This window comes from Ptychodera flava, unplaced genomic scaffold (assembly GCF_041260155.1).
Source record: "Ptychodera flava strain L36383 unplaced genomic scaffold, AS_Pfla_20210202 Scaffold_34__1_contigs__length_2629520_pilon, whole genome shotgun sequence".
Taxonomy (NCBI): Eukaryota; Metazoa; Hemichordata; class Enteropneusta; family Ptychoderidae; genus Ptychodera; species Ptychodera flava.
Genome location: NW_027248356.1, coordinates 1,022,208 through 1,035,608, shown reverse-complemented (window position 1 = coordinate 1,035,608; position 13,401 = coordinate 1,022,208). Strand labels below are relative to the sequence as shown.

The window sequence follows — 13,401 nt, the reverse complement described above, 5'->3', positions numbered from 1 at the left end:
ATCATTATGAAAAACTAGGTGTGTATGATACAGTATCATTGCCCACCTATGGGAAAAATATTTTGCATTTGAGAAATAAACTGATATGATATCTTATGTTTGAAGTGTTTTTTTTAATACCACATCTTTGTTGTGTCTGCAGTATTAGGTATTAATTTTGCATTTCTGGAATGAAACTCTGAAATATCACTTGAAAAAACTGAAATGGTATGGGATTAATGTAATCGTGGTTTGTGTCATGTCATAAACATGTCTCTTAATTATATGCATCACATCATGGTAGCCATCAGAAAAGTAAACATAAAAGAACAGACAGTGGCTACACCGTGTTAAAATTATAACCCTGATGCGACACTTTAATAAAAGTGAAATTATACAGTAATCAGTTTGCCCTGTTGTAGAACATTCAGTTGGCTACCCACTAAGTGTTTATTACAACAGTATGGCGTGTTATTATTTGTGTTTATCCAAAAATGTTATTTATCCAACAATGTGATTGTGTGAGTCTAAGAAATCCTTTACTAAGTATATATAAGCCTCTGTGTTGTCAAAAAATAAAATCACATGCTCAAAACACTGTACATGTTGGCATGGACACATTCCCATCATTCTCCAAAATATTTTTGAATTCATTGCAAAGTAAATTTGGAAATAACCCCCTCTGTGCAGTGTGAAACAGGGAATAATTTCTAAGAATTTATAACAATTCTGAAAAAAAAAATTACATGTTGGTCAAAAGTTCAAACAACTGGACGAATAGTCAGCTGCCAATTATTAGGTTTATTATTTTAGAGTACCAGCTGTGACACAAATACAAAAAATATTCTTATGAAATAAAACGTTAGCTTGAATATATATAGTGACATAACTTCCCATCCCTCTGTTCGGTTAACTACTGAAACAGCAAGGCTATATTATCACAATGACCTTGAAAGGGCATAGCCAGTCACCAAAATATGAAAGGTCAAATTTAAATTTTTTGTTCACATTGACCGTGTTTCAACTCTGTCACTTTCTTCAACTCATTGGGCAAGTAAGGAATGATCTACCATAGTTACCTACCAATTGACCTTTGTTTTGCTTGAATAAACATGCCACTGATTGCCACTGATTTTTAGGCAGACATGTAAATTATATTCGCGGCCGCGATGTCTTAGACTTGTGGCTGTCCATTCAACCACGGTCACTCCACAACCTGATTCTGACTCGGACAGCTATTGTAAACAATTGTACATCGTACCACTGTCACATCAGTCACCTTGGTCATATATTATAAGTGGATACACGTTATTTTTGAACAACGTTGAATAGCAGTTGTGATCTGACCCAGTTTTCATGATCGGCCGGGACTGCACGGGGAGGCGTCATACGACTGAAGCAATGTAAGAAATTCCGATCAATTCGACCACACTCAACACAATAAAAAATCGACAAAAACCTGAGAAATTATGATTTCAATTCGATTTTTTGATTTTTAGCGTAAATTTGACAGAAATTTTGAAGTGAACAACGTTGTAGTAACGTATGTACGGCGCATACGTCATGTTCGACCGTCGCGTTCGACGCGTTCACAGCACTATTGCCGTGCAACATACGGCTCTCCATAGGTTTACACGTAAAGCACGATCGAGAAAAAAAAAGCCCAAAGCACAAAAAAATCACCCCTACATTGAGACTACACTAAAAATGCTCTTCCGATAATAAGGAACGTAAGAAAATTGGTTTGAGTACGATAAAAATTGATCTACTATGGTAAATTTAGCTGCAAATTTCACGTCATACACCCGTGGCCCTTGACAACAATAATTGAATGATGGCGCCATACGTGATGCACACCCATGCATTCCGATCAAATTTTTTGACTTTCTAACGATCAAATGCTAATCCATTGTAAAACAAGGCATTTCAAAATATGTGAAATCAAGCGATTTCAGTGATACTTATCAGGGACTTTGGAATTTTGTGCTGTTCACTCCAACTTCCACGACCTTCGCCACGCTTCTGAAGACTGACAAAAGCTGTCTCGTTCTTACTCGCATAACCAGGGCTCTCTCGCGAGATGTTCGCGTTCGATTGTTCATATGTTGTTTCTCCAACTAAGTTATCTCATTCAGTACGTACGAAACGCTTGTGAGGGGTCCATAATTGGCCCCCTGTTATTTATCTTGTACATTAATCATTTGTCACTATGTGCTCAGTCTTCGAATGTAATTTTATATGCTGATAATTCAAAGCTCTATAAAACAATCAAGTCAATTTCCGACTGCGCACTGTTGCAGGATGATATTTGGACAGGGGTTACTTGTTGGTGCTCAACATGGAAGCTGAAACTAAATGTTGAGAAATGTTGTTGCATTACATTTTCGAATAAAAGTAAGACGTTTTCTTTTAATTATTCTATTGATACAGTACCTATTGCACGATGTACATCTGTAAAGGACTTGGGCATTATCCGTAGTAGCCCCATGGACTTCTCTGAGCATATCAATAATGCAGTTAAGAAAACAATGCGTAACCTTGGCTTTTTAAAGCGTTACTTTAAAGCTTTCTGTGATGTAAAACTTTAAAGACTCTGTATATCGCCCTGGTACGCAGCTGCCTCGATACTGTTCTGTTATTTGAATCCATGGCAGCAGAATCTTGTTGATAAGGTTGAAGGTGTCCAAAAGAAATCTATTAAGTACTTGTGTTTAAAACTGAATATGCGTTACTGTTCTTCAGGATACAGAGAATTATGTAAAGTTTTGATATTGCCTCCTTTATTCCGTCGTAGGAAGGTTTCTGATATAAGCTTCTAAACAAATGTGTGCATTCTGTGGTAAATTGTTCTTGTTAATTTAAATTCCACTGAACATTCAACGTAGTCTACGGGTAAACCTTCCATTTCGGATACCCTTTTCCAGAATAATTGTTCGTAAACACTCCTTTTTGCCACGTGCTTTAAGCACTTATAACGATATTGCAAAATTGCGCTCTAGTATTGACATTTTTAACAGATTTACTCTTTTTAAAACACGTGTGAAGAATTATTTTTATTCATGATTTGTATGTTCTTTGTTATTGTTCTTTGCATCAAATTTGTGTTTGTCTGTATTTTTGTGTATTTTTATGTAACAACTTAAGTTAGCCCGGTTATTTAACCACTTCTTGAGAGTGGTAATTTGGCCGAACAATTCTCACTGTTGCCTCTTCGATAGGCGACTGGATGCCAAATGCTGTGAGTTCAAACCCGATTGAAAACTAGTTTTTGCCGTATTTGAAATAAAATGTCAAGTATGTACAAAGCTATGAACATTTTTAAAGTTAACATTGGGCCATTACCATTCTCTATTTTTTTACGTTCGTAATGTGGTCTAATATTCCCGTTAACTCCTTACCAAGTCTTTGTAAGCACAGCCTAAAGACGAAACAGGATCACAGAAAACGGATTTATATCATCATTGCATACAAGAGTAGCTTACCTGGCATACAGAATTGCTTAGGTCTTTGAGCTTGAAGTGGTTGATGCCCTAAATGGAAAACAACAAACAAAGAAACAAATTCAAAATGTTGATATAGGTTTTTGTACATTGCACAACCACATTTGAAAAAAACTGTTTCCCCCCGATTCTCAATAATATGGATTGTGAACATAAACACGTTTTACTAAGTTTTTCCAATAACGAAAATGCCAAAGACTATTATGAAAAACATAACAATAACTGTAGGGAAAGGCAACGGTTGCGACACTTAGCCGCTCCTATTCATCACCTTACATGAACAAGCCAAAGTAAACTGGTTTGTCCAAACCACCCTTCTCTTTCCGTTTTGATAATACTATACGACTCAACGTGTGATATTGTTGCATAAAGTGTCTCGCAAAATTTGAACGTATTTTTATCGAGAGATCATCAACTGAGAACAAGTCCTTTAATGTTACGATGTAGTGATAATAAAGTGACAGCAACTGGTTAGTCACAAATCATTTACTTAAACTGTATTATCAATCCCTCCGGAATGACATATTGATTTAGCAGTCTCGAAAGGAAAGCCTGTATATATGAGCAGTACACATTTATGTGCACAAAGAGTTGATGATAATTTCAGTTAATTTTTGGTCAAATAATACTATACGTCACTTACACCGGACAAAATGCTTGATATATATTCAGTATATTAACGTATATTGACTATATGGAACAAAATATTCATTCCATACGTAACGTATATTTTTTGTGAATGGAATGATTCAATACGCTGATATACATAGCATATATCTATGTAGATCAAGAGTATACATAATGCAGATCTTTGCAAAATTTGTGTACACTGTACGTATGCATTATATTAATAAACGTAAGCGTATACTTAACATATTTGACAAATGTGCAGAATCAGTATATGTGTATGTATTGTTGTATATCAAGCATTTTGCCAAGTGTTAAAGGGTATTTGATTTGCAAATTATTAGTGGGAAAGACAAAAGCAAGCATGTTCTATAGTTCATTTGCCCGTGAACATGACGAACGCAATCCCTCAAAGCCTATTCTTTGAATTCAGTATGGACGAATTGTGAGACTTTTATAAAAGACAACATTTGCAATGAATACTATGAGTATTCCCTCATGTATGTGTCAACAAATCATTCATTGAATTCCTTTTGTGCACAGTAACAACCTGTTTTTATTATCATTTGAGTAGCCGGGGGAAAAGTTATGCCTCTACTGTTACCCTTGGACTAGGCTACCTCGTGGTCCTCATCATCACTTGCTATACGTGCTAGAGCAGACAGTTTATATCCTCAGCAACCTTTCCTCTAAATGGAACCATCATAAGACTCCCTTCGCTTGTGCAAAGAACACGGCTTAGTGAATGATACTAACTAGGGACTGCTGTACGAGCAGTTCACCTCAATCGAAGTTATTCAATAAAGCAAAGGAAGCCTCCGATATATATGGCTTAAAGCACGGCCAACTGCTCTGAGCTCAACCCTCTATCGGAAGCACTGGGAAAAGTATCCTCTCAGATGCAGGCACTGAAACCACGCAGCACAGGGTGAAACCAGACAGCGCTAAAGGCATAAAAGGTTGGCAGAGGCAAAAACAACTCCTCATTCCCGATTTGTTACCTCCAAAAGGCTCGTTGATGAAGCAGAGAAGCAGAATTTGTCAGCGATGATATAACTTGATTTGTCCTCTCCACATCAAAAAGCTGACCAAAGCCTGAACCGGTCACATTGACTCCATATATATCAAAGAATGCGCGCATTTTGCGAAGACTGGTAATGGCGGGAAGGATGGCTATGACTAGTCGTTTAGAAAAGCATCCATCATGAACCATGATCATGAAAATAGTAAAGAACAAGCATAAGTTAGCATTAGATGGGGTACAGTGGAGCTCTACGGGGCGCAAATGCAAAGATATATACACATACGTTGGCCACACATATTTCGGCATACGGATACATACCCATAAACTTCACAAACGGACATAGTGTATTATTTCATACATATAAAATACATACGTAAACACATCATATGTACCCACGTACGCAGATACATACATACATACATACATACATACATACATACATATATACATACATACATACATACATACATACATACATACATACATACATACATACATACATACATACATACATACATACATACATACATACATACATACATACATACATACATACATACATACATACATACATACATGCATACTGCATACATGCATGCATGCATGCATGCATGCATGCATACATACATACATACATACATACATACATACATACATACATACATACATACATACATACATACATACATACATACATACATACATATTACATACATACATATTTACATACATACATACATACATACATACATACATACATACATACATACATACATACATACATACATACATACATACATACATACATACATACATACATACATACATACATACATACATACATACATACATACATACATACATACATACGAGTTCATACAGCTGCAAAAAATTATACACAGCGTCGATTTCAAACTGCTGCAAACGTTTTCAAACAACATATTTCACACAGCTGTAAATAAATTTATATAGGGCCTATAACCTCGATTTCAAACAGCTTCAAAAGTTTACATTTGGCATGGATTTCATAAAGCTGCATAAGTTTACATTCTGCTTCGATTTCATACAGCTGCAAAAGTTTACATTCAGCTTCGATTAATACAGCTGTAAAAGTTTCCATCAGCCTCGATTTCATACAGCTTCAAAATTTTACATTGTCAGACTCATCCTGGTGACAGCAGGTAAGTTTTACAAATAGATTCGACTTCGAAAATTATACATTCAGCCTCGACAAGGATACATGGACTGTAAAAATTGTGTATTATATATCCTTGATTTCGAATCAAGATGGTCACTTTCTAAATGTAACTGGTCGCAACTGGATTTCCATACAGAATGTTGCGCTCAAAATGGTGCACATACACAACCGGGCTTATATTTGCCAGGGATAATATATGAAGTAGTGCATGTCCTTTGCAAGCGTGTTTGGACTTTTCCCATTTTGTGTTTTGTAAACACACAAAAGAAAGTGGCATATGACACTACTGCCTCAGCGACATACCTATTAGTCCAGTCAATCTGCGAGATTTTTGCACCCAACCCACCACAAATTGCAACAGAATTGTTTTCTTCAGAATGCAGTTTTGAGAGGTACCCGAAACAACATATCAAACGTTTACTTGAATCTACCCTGGATAAAAATGTCTAATGTGCATAAATCATGGCTGCCAGCCGTCCTACAAAATCACATAATTGGTCAAATATCTCATGTTAAACAAGCTATTTAAGTGATTTCAAGTCTGACACTACTTTTTTTGGCACGAGGATCATTTTGGAGATATGATGTTGTGTATAGGTACTTCGTTAATTTGCATTATTTATCCTCGATTTCGAAACAAGATCAGTCACTTTCTAAACGCACTTATAGTCGCAACTGGATTTACATACAGGACGTCGCGCCTCAAAATGGTACCATACACAACCGGGCTTGTATTGCCAGGGATGATATATGAAGTGGTGCATGTCCTTTGCAAGCGTGTTTGGACTTTCCCATTTTGGGGGACTGTACCACAGTTACGTACATCTGGTTCGATATGGCGGCTAACATTCCTAAAAATACAGATTTGGTCCTACAGTACGTATTAAACAAGCTATATCAAGCTATATCAGTGATTTTTAGATTTAAAGTATATTTCTTTAGTACGGACAAACAGTTTTGGAGATATAATGTTTGAGTAGGCACTTTGTTAATTTGCATTAATCCAATATGGCGGCCAACCTACCTACAAAGTATGTTTGAGGTCATACGCTATGTGTACAATAAGCTAGTGCAGTGATTTTAAAGTTTAAATATATTTCTTGCTCATGAAGGAACACTTGTGGTGGTTCAGTGTTATAAAAAGGCTCATTGATAATTTGTATAAATTAAATATGGCTGCCAAATTAATGTCTTACTGTTTAATAGGTTTTAATATAATTAAGGTTCTGGTATAATTTGTAGCACAGCGAATCTATCAGAAGAAAGTGTTAAATCATCTGACATTCTTATTTACGAAATGTGAAAAATATGCTATAAATAAAGTTATAATAACTATCAATTTCAGAATTAACGTTTATTTAAATAGGTGTTTTGTGGTACCTAAATGTGTTGAAATACTCCATAAATATAATGTATTTTGAGAAAAAACAATGTGAAACTGAATTGACAGACTTACTCTTACGACTTAAAATCGATTTACATATATGCTGATGCGCTTTTACTATTGAGACGTAAGAAAGTAATGCGATTTTAATAATGTTTTTTCTATATATCGAAACAGTCAATGGTTGTTAGCCGTCCGAATATATTCTCTTACTGAAAGTAACATTGAATTCATCTGTGTACGGCATTATTTGTAATTTGTATTAATGCTTAACATTGTACTTTGTCAAAATATGTAATCTGTATATAATGTTTTTATGGATTTTTATTTACAAAGACGTTTGCAAAATCTTTAGTTTTTTTTATACTGAACTCCCTTCTTATAGACGAGTGCATCTTTAGAAGACCCCCTAGATGATAGGCAAGGAGTAATCACATATAATAGCTAAACTACAATAATAAAAAAAGCACTGATAAAAATGCATATACAAAAATAATTTGATCAAAAATAACAAAGGCCACAATACACACAAATTAAACTTAGCGTTGTTGCAAACAATGTCGATTCATTAAAATGTTACTGTCAAACTTATAAAAATGAAAACTGCATGCTAAGCAAAGGCTTAAAATTCATTCAAACACCTTATCAGCCCAACAGAATCCAACTGTCATGCGATGCAAACATGTTAATCCGGAAAAATGACACTTAAGTATATTATGAGACTTAAACAAATCATGAAATTCCCATTCATATTGAAATCAAAATTGACCACAGGACAACAAAAAACATAAAGTTTAGAAGACTCCTTGAAAGCTAAGTTCCTTGCACTTGTGAAAATCCCCTTTAAAACCAAGGATCACATGATGCTTACAGAATGCATGGCATTAAAAGTTATATCTAGGAATAAGAGGATAGTAATTAAAGATTTGATAAACAGCAGCTTTAGATGCTGATGATAACATAAGGAAATATTAGCAACAAATGAGAGAGCAGTGATACTACACAAAGTTAACAACAGAAGGCACAAAACGAAAAACAAAAAAAAAACAATCTAACAATTGACAAAAGGTACAATGAAAACACATTGATTGTCACATAAATATCTTAATATAGTAAACAGTAAATACAGACATCACTTTCAGACCTCCTGCAAAAAATACGCAAAAACTCTATCACGAAGCGTAAAGTTCATACAACGCTCGATAAGTGTACTCTAAAGTCTTAACGTTTCACATTTCGAAACAAACATGGAAATTAATAAAAATACATAACATTCACAAACATATTATATAGAAAATTGAGAAAATCAAAGTTCTAAGCAACGGGACTTTAGTAACATTAGACAAAGAGTAAATGGAAGTACTAGTACATCACAAAATGAAGCATTTTACTCAGTCAATAGGGAATTAAATCTGGAAACGTTACGAAACGATTGCATGATCGGAAACCACAAAAGCTATATGCCAGCCATGCTAGAAATAAATTATAGAAACACTGATTAGAATTTAACATTGAATTCTGAAAAAAAATATTTGGGACGATGCTGTATGGGATCTCAAGCTTCACTGGACATAGCTGATATTGCATTTCACGATACAGGAATAAGAATAATACTGCAACGAGGGTAAAAACTTTATTTTGGCTGACATTCTGAGATGGAACTTTTCATCGAATGCAACACATGTTCATTGAATTTAAATCGAACATCTTCAACAAAATACAACATCTGTTAAATTTTCGGTTGAAACTCTTATCAAGAAATAACATATTCGGGCCAAATTGTCTATTATGAAGGTCACACCACAAAAAAGAAAATTCTCGGCAGCGGAATACACAAAAGGAATTGACACAATCCAGTAAAAACACAGAAAACCATGTCCCGCTACGGCAACTTTGAAGGGATTCATTAATAGTGAAACATTTACATTAGAACATGCAAAAACAAAAATGACTTTTCACAGAAAGTGACATACTGTAGTTAAAGACGGACAAAACCGAATAACAGAATATAGAACATATCATCGAGGAATATCGCATTAAGCAAGAAGGCAAGTGGAACGAAAAGAAGCAAATGAAACCGAAGAAGAGAGTCTATTTTTCACAACTTTGTATAAATGTTGGTCGCCATATTGGATTTATGCAAATTAAGTAAGTGCCTGTGTAGAACATCTAAATTGTGTACCCATGCCAAATAAATATACTTTTCACTTAAAATCAATGAAATAGCCTTTTTAATACGTGCTATAGGAAAAAAGTCATGATTGTTAAAATAATTTAATAGCCGATTATTGACAGTCTTGTCCAGAATTTTGCTAATAACAGGTAACGCTGAAATAGTGCAATAATTTGTAGGAATCTCTTTTGGACCTTTCTAAAGATGGGTACTACTCTAGCAACTTTAAGAGCATCTGAAAATTTACATTTTGCAAAAGAAAGATTGAAAAAATGACAAAGTGAAGCTGCAATATGTTCGGCAGCATTGACTAAAAGCTTCGCAGAAATGTTGTCAAACCAAGCATGGTGTGGGATCACCTATTGGTATAACCAATATAGTCAATTGGCCATCACAGTCTATCATCTCCAAAATACCATCGTCCCCTAGGCACTTCCCGTCACTATGTTTTCCAGTTAGCTAGGGTATTCGGTTATCATAATGTGCTTGTTTGTCATTAATCTGGCGATGGGAATGAGTGTTGGTCCTGTTGCCATGAGACTGCAATAGCGAAAATCTGACAGTTCCGAAAACGCCATGACACTAAAGGTATATGTATTTGTTGGTATTTGAAGCTGGAAAGTTAATCGCTATCGAAATATAGGTCATTGAAGGTCATGGTCATTCCTACTTAGGGTCGTTGCCAAGGCAGTGCTCTGTCGAAAAAAACTTTCTTAGGGAAAAGGAGGAAAGGCTATATGGCTTATATAATATACCTTTGGAAAAAAAAGCCCAAAACACAATCTAAGTATCTACAAAATTAGGCCATCTATGCAATGCTTGGGCAATACAGCGCTGTAATTTTTCAAAGTCAAAGTGCAATTTAAACTGCAGAAATTGATATTTAGTAACTTTCCACAGGTGGAGCAGCACTCTTTACATGGCATAGTTAAACCTGTATTACGCTATATTGAAATTTGCCGGAACACGACTCCCCATTATACGAACACACAATGTTGTCAGAAAGCTGAATATTTGACCTTATTTCTCAGTCCAGTTGCAAGCTGAAACTCCTGAATGAGGTTTTGATCTCCGATACTTTATGACATGGTCAGTTTCTTTACAAAGATGAATCTAGGCTCTTTCCATATAAGTCTTTCGAAACACTTGACATCACTTCATTGTCTTCTGGCCAGAGGTCCATATATCTTTCTTTCATGAATATGACTTTGTTGGTGTACTGTCTATTTACTGTCTTTTCTGTGCTGTTTTATGTCTATGTTTACAACTATTGTCTTACGAATTCTGACCTAATGTCATTGGATTATGGATTGGTATGATTGCGATTATTTTACTTAGTTTTATTTTCGGAGATATTATCAATACCAAAGTGTGAATTATCTTTCTCCTGTAGCAGCAGAGAGGTTACCAAACAAAACTACATGGCCGTAGCCTGCAAGGGGCTTGGACGACGGGGGACAGCTGCCCCGCCCCCCTATTGAATTTTTGGAAACATGCAAATTTTTCAAAGACACAGAGATGCTTATAAAACACTTATGTTTTTCGGGGGTGATTCCCAGCACGCGTGCTTTGGACTGATGACTTTATACTAACCTCTAGTGTCGCTGTACCTACACTTACTCGTCGCTGTAATTTCTATTGTTGCTATGGTTCATGGTACGCTTGGTTGACTGAATCAAGTGTTTCACCTAAGTACAGTATGTCGTCATTCACACGTTAGTCACTTCAGGTAACGAGTTCCTAACAACTTTGGCAAACCCAAAACTGTCCGAGTTACTTTGCAATTATTTAAAAAATCACTCTGTGCATGTTACTATGTCATTATTTGGTGATTTACTGATCAGCATGGGCCAGGATTGGATCGCTGTCGGACATTTCTGTCAAAACTATAAAGATATATTATGTAACCCCCCTCCCCGACCATAATTTAATCGGCTTCATACCAGACATTATTTTGTGCAAAGTGTCTTTTCCTTCACTATGGTCCGGGCGGGGGGTCAGTATTGAATAAGTAATAATTGTCAGAAAATCATAATGAACACTTTATTTGTACCGGCATTAAAATTGAGACTGTAGGGGTCATTAATTTAGGGCAAGGCCACTATTTTTCATGCAAAAGATTGGGGGACGGTCTCACTATTTTCCACGCAACCAGAGTTGTGCCTCGTGTAACACGGTGCAAACGTTATACATCAAATATCTGTTGCCATTCTTATTCTATTCGAATAAACCGAGTATAATCAAAACCTTTGTACTATACCAAGGTGGTTCTGTAAGCCGCGAATGAGATCTGCCGAGTGGTCAAGTCCAAATATACTGACGTCTTCGAGGTCACCATGACGGATAGGACAAACTGACAAAAATGAGATTGCGACTGTGACTGACGAAATCACTGCTACAGTGATATAACGGATCATGTTATTACACAAACATAAAAAAGATCACCATAGATGACGCCCCGACGAAACAAATTGTAGTCCACGATTAAGGACGAGAAACACTAAGCGTTGAATTACTTAAAGACGCAGCTCTAAACTTGAAGATTATGCCACGATAAAAAGCGATCTGTAACACATGACAATAAGAGTACATAAGCAATGAGGTATTTCAATGTTTCAGGGTCGCTGAGAGAAACGGCCCCCTTTCACACTAAGGGACTGGACACAAATTACAGGGGGGTGTTTTTTGGGTGTTGGGTCGCCATTTTTCGCGCAAGAATTTTTGAAGGGTCATAAAATGTTGTGCAAGCCTATTGGTGAGGGTCACCTTTTTATGCATCAAAGCTGACATTGCATGTGCACGTATTGAAGCATACGGAATACTGAAAAAAGAAAAAATACCTCCTGGCACTTTCCATTTTCGGCGCGCTCTTCGGGCGCAAGTTGAATGGTTAATAAACAATGTATTGATGATCCAAGCAGCCACATTGATTTAAGTTGTCATGATTTCTACTTATTCAATTCTCCATTGAGCAATAAACTGTCCCCTATAATGACGCTTTCAATAACAATTTGGGAGATCACTTATTTTATATAATTCTCCCATTGACAATACATTTGGTATAGGTCGGTGTCAAATATTCATGTCGCTGTATGTACATTTTTTATAGTTTGAGGACTTTGACAGAATACAAACTATTCAGAATAATGCAAATGTCACCAATAACAACTGAAAGCTTCAGGTCGAACAGCCTTTGATTAACAATGTGGGAGCGGATAACCTATGTTTTATTTGTAGTTTCCTTACAGCCTACAATGTACAGTGAATCAACATTTCGGTGAAATTCCAAAATCAAATTTCTTGCATCTAAATGGACTTGTAACCACCCTAGTCTAATCATTAAAATTAATAATAATAATTAGGTGTATATAAATGCACAGATTTACCTAGTTTTGTATTGGAAAAACAATACTCATAGTTTCATCATAGACTGCAATGCATAGTGAATCGACATTTCAGTAAGATTCAAAAATAAACTTTCTTGCACAACCATTGACTTGAAACCACTCTAGTCTA

The 13,401-nt window shown here is 35.7% G+C and overlaps 1 long non-coding RNA gene across 1 annotated transcript in view; it reads right to left on the bottom strand.

Moving 5' to 3' along the window:
* Positions 1-13,401, bottom strand: part of LOC139127632 (uncharacterized) — a 237,155-nt gene that overhangs the window by 3,906 nt on the left and 219,848 nt on the right. Inside the window, exon 5 of the long non-coding RNA XR_011551068.1 lies at positions 3,462-3,509. This is a non-coding gene — a long non-coding RNA (uncharacterized lncRNA). The remainder of the gene's footprint in view (positions 1-3,461; positions 3,510-13,401) is intronic.